The sequence below is a fragment of the Neophocaena asiaeorientalis genome, unplaced genomic scaffold (assembly GCF_003031525.2).
Source record: "Neophocaena asiaeorientalis asiaeorientalis breed wild unplaced genomic scaffold, Neophocaena_asiaeorientalis_V1.1 scaffold126, whole genome shotgun sequence".
NCBI lineage: Eukaryota > Metazoa > Chordata > Mammalia > Artiodactyla > Phocoenidae > Neophocaena > Neophocaena asiaeorientalis.
This window is the reverse complement of record NW_020174565.1, coordinates 242,691-255,324: the sequence shown is the minus strand read 5'-3', so window position 1 is coordinate 255,324 and position 12,634 is coordinate 242,691.

Here is a 12,634-nt window from a genome sequence, read left to right as displayed (position 1 = left end):
AGGGGCCAAAACAGGGGGGGGCCCCCGAAAAAAAAAAAAAAAAAAAAAAGTATTGATCAAAAGAAGCCAGACACCATAGAGTATAGACTTTATAATTTTATTCGTATCAAGTTCATGCAAAGAATATGCAAAACTAATTTTTGGTGATAGAAATCAGAAAAGCAGTTACTCCTGGAGAAAGGGAGGGCTATTGGTTGGAAAGTGGTGTGGAGAAATTTTCTAGAACGATAAACATGTTTCTCTATATCTTGATCTGGATGTTGGTTACTTGGGTACGTACATATGTCAAAATTCACTGAACTATGCATTTAAGATTTATGCATTCTCCTCTATGTAAATCACAGTAAAAACAAAACCACATTTTTGTTTGTTTGATTTTGGTGAGGGAATATAATGCAATAGTAAAGATAACGTCAGAGCTCTCCACACGGTTCATGTTGGCTCAGGACTCTGTTCTTGACTGACTGGAAATAGCAACCCCAAATCTAAACCGTGACACTCCCTGGAGGCTGCTATAGTTCAAGATTTACATTAAAATTTTTGACAATTAAAAACCCACTAACCAGCGGTAGAAGAAGAAATGATCGTCTCTACTAGAGTAATAGGGGTTGAACCCTCTTAATTTGAAATTTTGCCCAAAATCAAGGTGCTAATGAGAATAAAAGAGTCAATTAATACTTTTAAAATTTAGGACTCATTATACACAAATATAAATTGATATATGTATAATTACTTCTTTTGTTTAATTTGTTTTAATGGGAGATTACTTACTTTAAAACCATAAGGTGGTAAGCAGACAGTTGCTACATCCATTCATAAGTGTTAACTTAAATAGGTTGGAAACAGTCTATAATTGTGTGTGTTTATAAGTATAAAACATCTAAACACAGTCGAATAAAATGAATACTCAGCACAGCTCAATGTGCATTCTCTTTCCCAGAGAAAGTAAAGCGTGTGAAATAAGTAAAACAAGTGTGAGTTACTTTAGTTGAACATTAAGCTGAGTGTAAGGGACCAGCCCCTGATAAGAGAAGAATGTGGATCTGTTTTCAGAGTGAGAACTGTTAAGGAGGTGCAGTTTGCTTTGTAAATAGCGAATGAGACAGAAAAACAGCTATGAGTGCTAAAACACCATTCGCTTCAAACAATCTTCTATTTCTACTTTATTCATATACAAATTTCCAAAAGTACTAGTTTAAGAATTATTAAATCAGAAAATATATTCAATCTTTTAAAATGTGAAATAAAAGGTTTAAACATTCTTGTAAAAACATCTGTTAGATACATAGATATAAATTTGAGTTAAGAAGAAATCACACTCTTCTTTCCCCAATAGACACATGGTGCCATAAGTGAGCTAGTCTGCCATCCTCCCAGCCCTGGGCATGTACAGCCATCCCTTCTACTGCTCATTCAGAATTGTTGCAAGGACTCATATTGAAACTTGAGACTTGAGAATCTCTAAAATCCTAGGAAATCCAAGATGCCTGGAAATTCCCCTTCTTGTCTGGGAAATCTCTTAAGAGTTATGGGTTCACTTGGGGCTTTCCTATTCCTCAGGCTCTGCAGAATCCATTGAACAGGGGGCTGGGGGCGGTGGCGGGGGAGGTGGAAGTCTAATTGAGCATGAATCTTTAGAACTCTTGGTATGGGAAGAAGATATGATCATGCTGTGACTTGTCAAGAATTTGGAGCTTCTGGGTTTAGAAAATATGCTTAAAACATGCCTGAATGCCAAGGAAAGAAGTATTTGGAGACAACTTATTTTGTTTTAAAAACTACCCTCTAATTATGGGGGTGAAGTTCAGAGGACTCAGTAAACTTGTTTAGGCTACTGAATAACCAGACCAGGGCAAAGATTTAAATCTAGGTGGTCCCTACTCATTAAAAAAAAAATCACCAATATTCTTTAACATGTCAAATAAAATGACAAAGTGTTCATGAGAAATATTAGCAATCTCATGCCCAATCCCTACCCATTCCTGACCTGCCTACCAAAAGCAACCCATTTGCAGTTCTGCTGCTTCTGGGATTTCTTTCCAATTTTAAATGTACTCTTCAGTTAAAAAATTGAGACCTAATCCATTAAATTCCTTTTATGGAAGATGACATGATCATTTAGCTCTCTTTAAAACCAACAAATGGAAAAAAAAAAAAACCCAACAACAACCCTGTTTCAATACATTCTTCTCTCAATGCAACCTCCCAATGCAGCTATCCCATAATTTGGGGTAAGAAGAAATTTCAGTGCTTCCATTAATTCCTTTTATGGAAGATGACATGATCATTTAGCTCTCTTTAAAACCAACAAATGGAAAAAAAAAAAACTCAACAACAACCCTGTTTCAATACATTCTTCTCTCAACGCAACCTCCCAATGCAGCTATCCCATAATTTGGGGTAAGAAGAAATTTCAGTGCTTCCATTATTCTGACTATGTTTGTATTGTTCACAGCTAAACCACATAGCATGCTATGGTCACGTTTCCTTTTTTTTTTCTTTTTTTTTTGGTCACGTTTCCTTTTTCGTGTGCAATTTTCCATTTCCCTTGGAGTTCGTTAGCAATTGTCACACTGCTTCGATTTCTATGTACTTTTCGTTAATTCCCAGTATTTTCACAGAACTCTGAAAACTTCCATAATCATTCACTCAGGTTTTTTTCTTTGTTTATTTGTTCATTTGTTTGATTTTGTCTTTTTAGTTTCCCTCCTGGGGTATTCTCTCTCAGCTCCAGTTTGATCTGGCTGTTCTTATCAGATTAGTTTTAGGACTCCACTTCCTTCTTACTCTTAGCGTTTTCTGCTTCTTCTCCTTTGTTGGATCTCTTGTTCCCCAGGTCTCATGATTTCTACTTCTTGATTTATTCCTTGAAGAGAGCAGCTTCTGAGAAAAGGTGCATTGGAAATAATCATTTTGAGACTTGACATTATGAAAATGTCTTTATTTTACTCTCACACTTAATTGTATGACTAGATATAGAATTCTAAGTTAGAACTTAATTTTCCTTAGAATTTCAAATATATTGCTCCATTATCTTCTGGTTTCCAGGATTGCTGTTCAAAATTTTATTTAGTGGGATTTTGGCAAAGAGAATACATATTTGTTTTCAGTCAGCAATATTTAATCCTCTTTATTACACCACATTGTTCTCTCAAATATTTTCTGTTTAAGCATGCCTGATTTTTTTTTTTTAAGGGCAAGAGGTAAAACATTGATTTGTACTTTCAGTAAGGTGTAACATGAATAATAATTTTTAAAAAATGAAAACAAGTTTTGATAGAGAAGAGTTATAATACAGTTGAAAAAGAAAGTAAGTAGATCAAGAGAGTTTTAGAAAATATCAGAAGAACTTTGGTGTTACTGAATACTTTATAACCTTTCTAATTGAGTAGCTATTTATTTCTTTATGGCTCTTAAATTTAAGATGGAGGCCTAAAAATTGTTTGGGCAGTTCTATAATTTTGTTCCTATGTTACTGGAACTTTCTACAACTCAAATTCTTTAAAGACTAATAATAGGCATATATTACAGAAAGAGTTCCATTGTAAAATCCTTAATTACACTTTGTCTGTGAAACACCATTTTTAGCATTTTCAGCACTTAAACCATATCCTTTAAGTTTATTCTTGTACCTTATAACTGTTCGTATATTCAACTGGCTTAAATCCAATAAGCATCAGATTGAAAGTAAAGAGATATAGCTTCTGGTAGACCTAGCAATCTCCATCTCTGTCTCAAACATATGAAGTTTATAAAATGTAGGCTTCTTATCTCTCACATTAGCCTTTTCTTTTTATAACTTCCACTTAATTTTGCACAATGATGAAATGAGATGAGATGAAATGAGATGAATAAAATTCTATTTATAAGAAATTCTTTGTGGAAAGGAATTGAATTGTGGGGAAAACATTTCGAGGGAGTTTCTAGTTAGATACTGCAGGTTAAATACACCCCAAATCAAACTCAAATGATTTAAACAACCTAATGGGATTAAAACAACTGTCAGTGTACAAGGATAAAATAGAGAGTAAGCAAACAATTTCAGCTATGTTTTAGAATGAAAACATCAGATGAACAAGGGGTATTTGAATCAGCAGACCTTTGAGAGCTGAAACCAGAAGTAGATGAATTCATTCCTCAAAACCCCAAGGCCTCAAGGATTAGAGAAAGATGCAAATGGAGAGAAAACAAGGGTAAGGGTCAATATTTCGAGTAGTTAATACTGCATCTTCGAAATCCTTCAGAGGTGATGGATAACCCTCCTTTACCCCAGAAGAAGATTAGCCTTTACTCTCTGGAGAGGTTCAACTAGAGAGACTTTGGACTTGCAGTCACCTCCATGCTGAAAATGGGGGTTAAGTAAACATCTACATTCTGAATGGTTGCATCCTAACTCTTTTCCTTCATTAGCTCAGAGATGTTGACTGCCAGCAATATTTCTCCAAGGTAGGAAAATAGGAGAAGATTCTTCCCTGGAAAAAATTTACGGGCTCTATCTCCCCACCAAAGATTTAGAGTCATTGAGATTCGGGAGTACTTGAATTTAATTTCCTAGATGGATACTCTCTAACAATGTCTGTAATTTGATAAATTCTATCCACACACACTGAACTTCTATTCAGCTTTTCATTGCCTTGTTCTTAAATATGAATGAATGGCATCAAACTTCTCAGCAACCTTGAGAGCTAGAAAACAGTGGAGATGTGCCCTTGAAATTCTTAGGGGAAATGACTACTAACTTGGAATCCTATTCCTGGCTAGACTGTTAGTTTAGTATAAGGGTAGAATAGAGAATTCTTCAGATATCCAACATCTCATTTTTTTGCTCTCATGTGTCCTTTCATAGTAAGCTAGTAGAGGATATTATTCATTACAATGAGAACTAATCTAAGAAAGAGGATGACGTGGGACCAGAAATCAGGAGATCCAACACAGGAGAGAAGAAAATGCTCGGGATACTGGTGAAAGGAAGACCCAGTACGATAAGTGAGTGTGCAGCCTGGAGGGCAAACCATTCAGGTCAGAGGAGGACAGAGTACTCTAGTGGACTTGTCTCCAAGAAAAAATTATAGACTAGTGATACATTTGACTGATTTGCATTTGTCCTAGAGATTTCAGGCATGATAGGTGCATACAAATCTCAGCAAACAAACAAACGAACAAGCAGAGAAAACCATGAGGTATCAAGCTGCACAAACTTTAAGCTCAGTGTACAAAACATGTGTTAGTGTTGACTGTGTGTGGTGGACCTAATGGCGACTCGGTTTAAATTCGAACATAGTGAAGTTGGAAATTGTTCATATGACCTTCAAAACGTAGTCAAGCTTCAGAAGACATGGTCCATTGTCCCTTTACTTAGATCTTATGTTTTGTATTCTCTCTGCCCAGGATGCTCTTCCACAGGAAAATTGGTTGACTCACTGTTTTAATCATGGAGGTCTTTTCTCAACATCACTTCTGTGATCAATCTCAAAATAGCACCTGCCATCACCTCCTCTACTTCATTTTCTTCATAGGACATATCAATTCCTAAAATTACAACATTTAAAAAAATTGTTTATTTTCTGTCTGTTCTCTGTTGTGTCCCAGCACTTAGAACATTGTCTGGCATGTGATAGGTGCTCAATAAAGGCTGTGGTATGAGTGAACCAGTGGATAGTCAGCTCCATGGTAGCAGAGAATGTCTTGTTCATCATCGTATCTTCCACTCCTCACCAAGTGTTTATAAATCTAGGCATTCCAGGAACCTGTGTTGAATGAATGAAAGCAAAGGTGAGTGTTCTCTTAAAATTTTTAATTTTTAATTAAAATATTGTTTTGTAACCTGATCCCTCCCATGGGGGATCTCAGAATCTGAGCAGCAAGCTCTGACAGTGTGTGTGTGGTATGTTCACTCACTCCTGAGATAGTGAGCAAATCCAAATTGGCATGATTACTAACATGGTTAAAAAGTGATAAGTACACGCCAGGGTCAATGTCAGTTTGCAGTCCCTTTGGAGTTCTGTCCATGGCCAGTACTCTGCCTCTTCTCTCTCTTCTCTGTATTTGTAGATATTCATGGTTTATACAAAGTTGGCAAAGGGAGGAAATAATATTGTACATTATCTATAAATACTATAACTAGAATTCTACTGATTTTTCTTAAGGCAATATGAACAAGAGTAAATACTTTAAGAAGTGGACCATCCCCTGAAAGTGTAACAAGCAAGTACAGACAAGCTGTGGGACTACAAACAGTTGTGAAATAGTGAACGTGAGGCCAGGGGTGGTGGCATTCTTACTTCTCTGTCTAGAAATGTCTCATATTAAGTTAGTTTTCTATTTCTATTGGCTAAACATTTTTTCATTGACCTTCTTGATAAAAATGTTTATATAATATTTTTTTCAGAAATCATAAAGAGAATCCAAATTCATTGAGATCTAAGAAAACACTGACTGAAAGAGTGCTGCATTGCTCATTTTGATGTTTTAAGAGCCGAGGGTGTGTTCTGCCTTTAATCCAGGGGCCCTGCTTTCAATCAGCAGTGCTGGCAAAACAAGGAATGTAGTTGCCCCGTAGGCTGAAGGCAAGATCCTACCTGTTGTCTCTGGGAACCTTAATGATATAATCCAACTCTCTGATTCAAATAAGCTGTGGATGAGAGAGAATGAGCTCAGAAATTTTAAAAATTTCCAATCTGGGTTTATTTAAGAGTTTTACACACACACACACACACACACACACACACACACACACATATATGTATATATAAAGAGAGAGAGAGAGAAAGATAATTTGAATATTCTAAACTATTCTAATTTAGATACATAGATCCTATTTACATCAAAATATTTACCATTCTGGATTACTAATAGTATTGACAAAGTTTTGGTACACATTAATAACAAGAGTGATTTAGACTTCTTGAGTGACATCTTTGTTTCGCTACTTGAGGCCACGCCTGGGCTGACTTTAGCCCAGGACACAGGGAGGGCAGGGAAGGCTGACTCCTCAGTGGGAGAGTCAGGCTGGCTGAGCTGGAATAGCTCAGGTTATGTCATGCCAGCAGGTACCCATGTGTTTCCTGTAGACAATGTGTGGCCCATGTGGAGAGGGAGCTTGGCTGGAGCTCCTGGGAGAGGGAAGGACGCCAGCAATGTGTGCCTGGGTTGGAGGGGCCACCAGTGAAGTTGGGCCTTTGCCTGTGTCCTGAGCCAACACCCAGGCACCTGCAGGGAACCCCCGTATGGTTCTTGAAAGCACTTATAAGAGAAGCACTGCCAGGCCAAGAGAGTGAGTCCACCGAGCCAAGTCCGAATTCTCATCTCTCCTCCCTTCCTCTGTTCATCCCTGATGGGGGTTCAAACACCCCCTAGAGAATGAGGGATGGACGAAGGATATCAGAGCAGAAGCCAAAGCACCCCCTGTGCACAGAGGTGGCCAACTATAGAGGCCTCAGCTGGGAAAGGGGAGAGGACTTACCTTTGAGTGAATATTGAAGAATTGATTCTCCTATTTGTTTTATATATACTTTTTTCTGTGACGTTTTGATTTCTAAATTGGGAGTGGTTTTTTTTGTTGTTTTTTTTGTTGGGGTTTTTTTTTTTTTTTTTTTTTTTTTTTTTTTTTTTTTTTTTGCGGTACGCGGGCCTCTCACTGTTGTGGCCTCTCCCGTTGTGGAACACGTGCTCCGGATGTGCAGGCTCAGCGGCCATGGCTCAAGGGCCCAGCCGCTCCGTGGCATGTGGGATCCTCCTGGACCGGGGCAAGAACCCGTGTCCCCTGCTTCGGCAGGTGGACCCTCAACCACTGCGCCACCAGAGAAGCCTGGGACTGTATTTTGTGATGATGTTGTGACTTAAGGATCTGTTCATCCAAGAATAGACAAAAGGCTCATGGGAACTGCCCCAATTTCATCTAGAGTTAGGGTAAGATTATAGCCAATGATTACATTTTAAAAGGATGCTGGGAGACCAAAAATTAAAGTTGTATTTTTATTAAACCATAACCCAAACAAAAAAACTCTGTTACTTCATTTTCTGTATGTGGTTCTTGACTCATCTTAAGGCAATGACCCAAAATAATTAGTTTAACAAGAAATCATCCTTAAGAAAATTTATTCACTCTCCCACACTGTATAGTGTCATTTGAAATTTGTATTTCACACATTTTCTAACTTTATAAGCAAAGCATATCAGAAAGTTTCACCAGATGTGACTGAGGGTAACATCTGTACTTATCTGAGAGTTGCCTAAAGCAGTCAGACTGGATGTGGACCAGTGAGATCTGAGGTTGCTCCTTGATAAAACAACTTCCCAATAAATGGATGAAAGAACTATATGCAACAACAATTAACACAAGGAGGTGATTATCTGGACATAAACCGAAATTTATTCTTGAAGTAAAGCTGGATTGCACAAGATTATCAAGGTAGTAAGAATAAAGAACAAGGAGTTTTCCTTGGACTTCTCTGTTGCTCATATCCCACATCTGGTGTATCAGCAGGTCCATTTCTCAGACCCATCTCCACCACTATCACCCCGGTCCAACCTCTCATTGCTTAACCCCCAGACTACATGATGGCTTTCTGCTGCTCTTCTTACTTCTACTCTTAAATCCCTAGGATCTATTTTCATTACAGCAATTGAAGTGACCTTTCAAAAAATATATATAACTAGATCACACCTTCACACTACTTCAAACCTTCTAATAATAGCATAGAGAAGAAATATGTCCATTTGTAAATCCATACATGGCCTAACCACTGCTTACCTGTCTGACTTCATTTCATACCACTTTCCTTGTCATCCACTGCTCTCCAGCCGGTCTCACTGTTAACACAGCCAGACTAGCTGGCTTCCTCTAGGCATTCAGATCTCAGTTCAGATGCCACTTCCTCAAGGAGGCCTTATCTGCCCTTTCAATCACGAGACACCAAGTTGCAATCGTAACACCGTATTTTATTCTCTGCAGAGTACTCATTTCCATCTGATGTTATCCTCGTATATTTATTTACAGGTGTGGCAGACAGACTTCAAGGAAGCCCCCGTCATCCCCGTCTCCCGGTGTTTATGCCTTTGTATAATCTCCTCCCCTTGGGTATGGGCAGAACCTCTGACTTGCCTCCAACCAATAGAATATGGCAAAAGTGATGGGAGGTCACCTTTTATTGCAAAGGGGATGGAATGTCGTCCTTGGGTTTAGGGTACATTATAAAAGATTCCATTTCTTTAGCAGACTTGCTTGAGAGACTTTATTTTTTCTGGCTTTGAAGAAGCAAGCTGTCGTGTTTTGAGAGACCCCCATGGAGAGAGCCATGTAGCAAGGAACTTCAGGCAGCTTCTAGCAGATCAATAACCCCTGAAGTTCCATAGCTGCAGGAAGTAAATGCTGCCAACAACCACATGAGCGTGGAAAAGCCCTGAGCCAGGCCCGGTCTATACCTTGATTGCAGCTGTGGGAGACCTTAATCAGAGAACTCAGTTAAGCCACGTTGGGACTTCTGATCCACAGAAATTTTGAGATAATAAATGTGTGTTGTCTTGAGTCACTAAGTTAGTGGTAATTTGTTACACAGCGAGGGAAAATGAAGACACCAGTTTCTTGTCACTCCCCAGCTAGACTGCAAACTCCAGCATTCAGAAGAGTGCCTGTCACATAGTGTTCAAGAAATATTTGTTGAAGGAATGAATGAAAAGAATTGGATTATGAAACATTTTAAGTGGCAACGGCATTCCCATGATAATTTGGTATATGAAAATTGAAAAAATGGGCCAATGTAGTAGGAAGGCACTAGGTGTCATAGTGGTCAAAGTATGGGCCTTGAAGTTGAGCAAACCTGGATTTCAACAGCAGCTCTGGTTATATTATGATTCCAAGCAAATAATTTTACCTCTGATCTTTTGCTTTCTCATCTCTTAAATGGCGATAATAATACCTACATCATATATGAAGTAGATATGATAAGGATTAAATAAGATACAGTATTTAAAGTCTCAAATATGACATACCATAGACACTCAAGAAAATTATTCTCAAATAATTTTTAAATTATTTCTCAAATCCAAATAGAAATTCTAAATATCACTTGACCCATGAAACCATCAACACTACTTTGATAAGAATTTTGGAGTTGAAGAGAAGGAGGTCATATCTGCTCTAAAGAGGAAGGATGGAGGACTACTTCTGGAGTATGAGGCTATAATTTAGAAGAGCATAAACAGAAACCAAAGCACAATAAAGATTAGATTAAGATTTTAAACAACACAGGGACTTAAGTCTATCACAGGGACTCTAGTCTATCATTAAAGTACTTCACATTTATTGAGAGCTTGCAATATGGCAGGCACTTTGCTCAGTGCTTTAAATGCATACGTTTACAACAACACTGGATTACAATGCTCATTTCACAAGTGAAAAAGATGAAAATATTCAAGATGTGAAGTATACTGTTTTTCTTCAAATCTATATTTCCTGCCCTTTCCTTGCTCTGCACGACAGAGAACTACATTTCCCAGGCTTCCTGTCCTCTGACTTCTGCAAGAGGTGGCCAATGGGAGGTACTTGTGGAATGTGGGAGGGTGGGAGAAGGGGAGAAGTTAGTATATTTCTCCTCTTCTCTTTCTGCTTCCTGGGGCATCGCCAGAAACAGCTGCTTCTCCTCCTTGGTTCTATCTACCACCACATGGGCTTCTCTCCAAGGTCTCAGTTCTGCCTGGCATCGCTTCCATGGTTCTAGTTCCCACTAGGCTTCTAAATCCTTGGAAGCAGCATGCCCTCCCCACAGTCTCTCCAGCCATCAGGGAGGGTGCTGCTTGCTATTGCTGCTGGTCTCTAAATAGCCTTGTAGATTGACTTCTCAGCTCTGTCCAACTTCCTTATTTAATTTCCTTTATTTGAGAGACTTAAAGTGGCTTCTGTTTCCTGGCTTTATCCTGATGGATTCACATTTCAAATATACAATTTAAACCTAAAATTCAAATAGTCTCCAAAGCTTGTGCTCTTAACAATTAATGTACAAGATTGTTATGAAAAGAAATCAACTCCTTCAAGGGCAGGAAAAATTAATATGATTTATGCAACTATCCACAATAAGACCATGGTATAATTATATAACATTTATTATATAAAATAATATCTGAGATATTATTTTATATAATCAGGAGTCAACAGGAATCAGTCAGGAATCAACACTATATTATTTAGCAAGTATTATATTCATTTACAAATATTAATGCTTAATTTTTCAACAATAATTAAACTTTTTATTTAGAACTACCATTTATATTCACAATGTAATGCATGTTATTCCATGTACAACATGAATTGGATTTTGTTGAATAAAAATTTAAATACTTGAAAAGGAATAATTCAGTGCTATAATTCTACAAATTCTAAGTATTACTCCTCCATATATGATGTAAATATATTTTACAATTAGAACATCATATAATCAATTGACATAGTTGACTCTAATTTTTCTTTTTTTAGGGATGAGTTAAGGTTTGGTAAAAGAAGACAAGGAAAATAAACTTACTTTCTATGATTCAATGGGACTACTACAGTCAAATTGATAAGGATTTTTCAAGACAAGCTCTATTTATTTTATTGTCATACCTATTTATATTTGGACTCTCAAATCTACACTTGCATATACTTCTGTTCTTATCTCATTTCTGCCATATTTGGCTTCATGATTTCTTACTCAATCAGGAGTTTCTTCTTTCACCTTTTTGAATATCCTAATCATATTTATTTTAAGGTTATTTACAGATTGCTCTTACATTTTTATTTTATCCAGAATAGTTACATTTCTGACTGTTGATTTTGTTCATTGTCTTTCTTACTGCCACGTTTGCTTAAACATGTGTTTGTTTTGGAATTTTGATCTGTGAACTCACTAAAATGTTTATTTATTCTCTCCCTTTCCCTCTATTGACCCTTTATGGGGTTTGTTTTTTTTTTTTTGCAGTTTTGAGATGACCTGGAGAGCTTCAGGCCAAATCAGGGCATATATTCATGATTTATGACTTTTGTGCTGTTCCTAGCAACATGCTGATCTAGTTACTAAGCTAGGAGATGTCTCAGCCCATTACTGACTGCAAAAGTGTGTCTGTTCTCCCAACTTCCCTAGTGACTTTATATAAGCCTTCATTCTAGGCAGTAATTTGAAATTTTAAGCCTCATTTTAAAGGTGGTGGGTGTTTCTACTACAGCATCCAAACGTAGGCAGTTAACCAGACTCCAATATTCTACCTCATATGGAGCTTCTAGAAGCAAGAGTTACATATCTATAGTTTTAGCATTTATTTTCAAATTTTAACACACACACACACACACACAAATCTTTTTTCTAAGAAAGTCTAGAATTATTTTGTACTTCTATTATTTTCCAAAATAAGGGAAGACCTCTACTGCACCTCAGCTATCCATTAGACAATGTCCTTATTTCTATGTCCACAATTACATTTATCTAATTTTTTAGCACATTCATGTATTTTTACTTTCCTTTTTAAAAAGTATACTTTATATGTGTTAGGAACATGGCAGTGATGGATGGCAGTGTTCAAAACATATACTTATATTGCCATCTTAATTATTGTCTAACTCTGTATGACTGTAATACTGCTGCAAAGTTAAAGAGTGTGAAAAGAT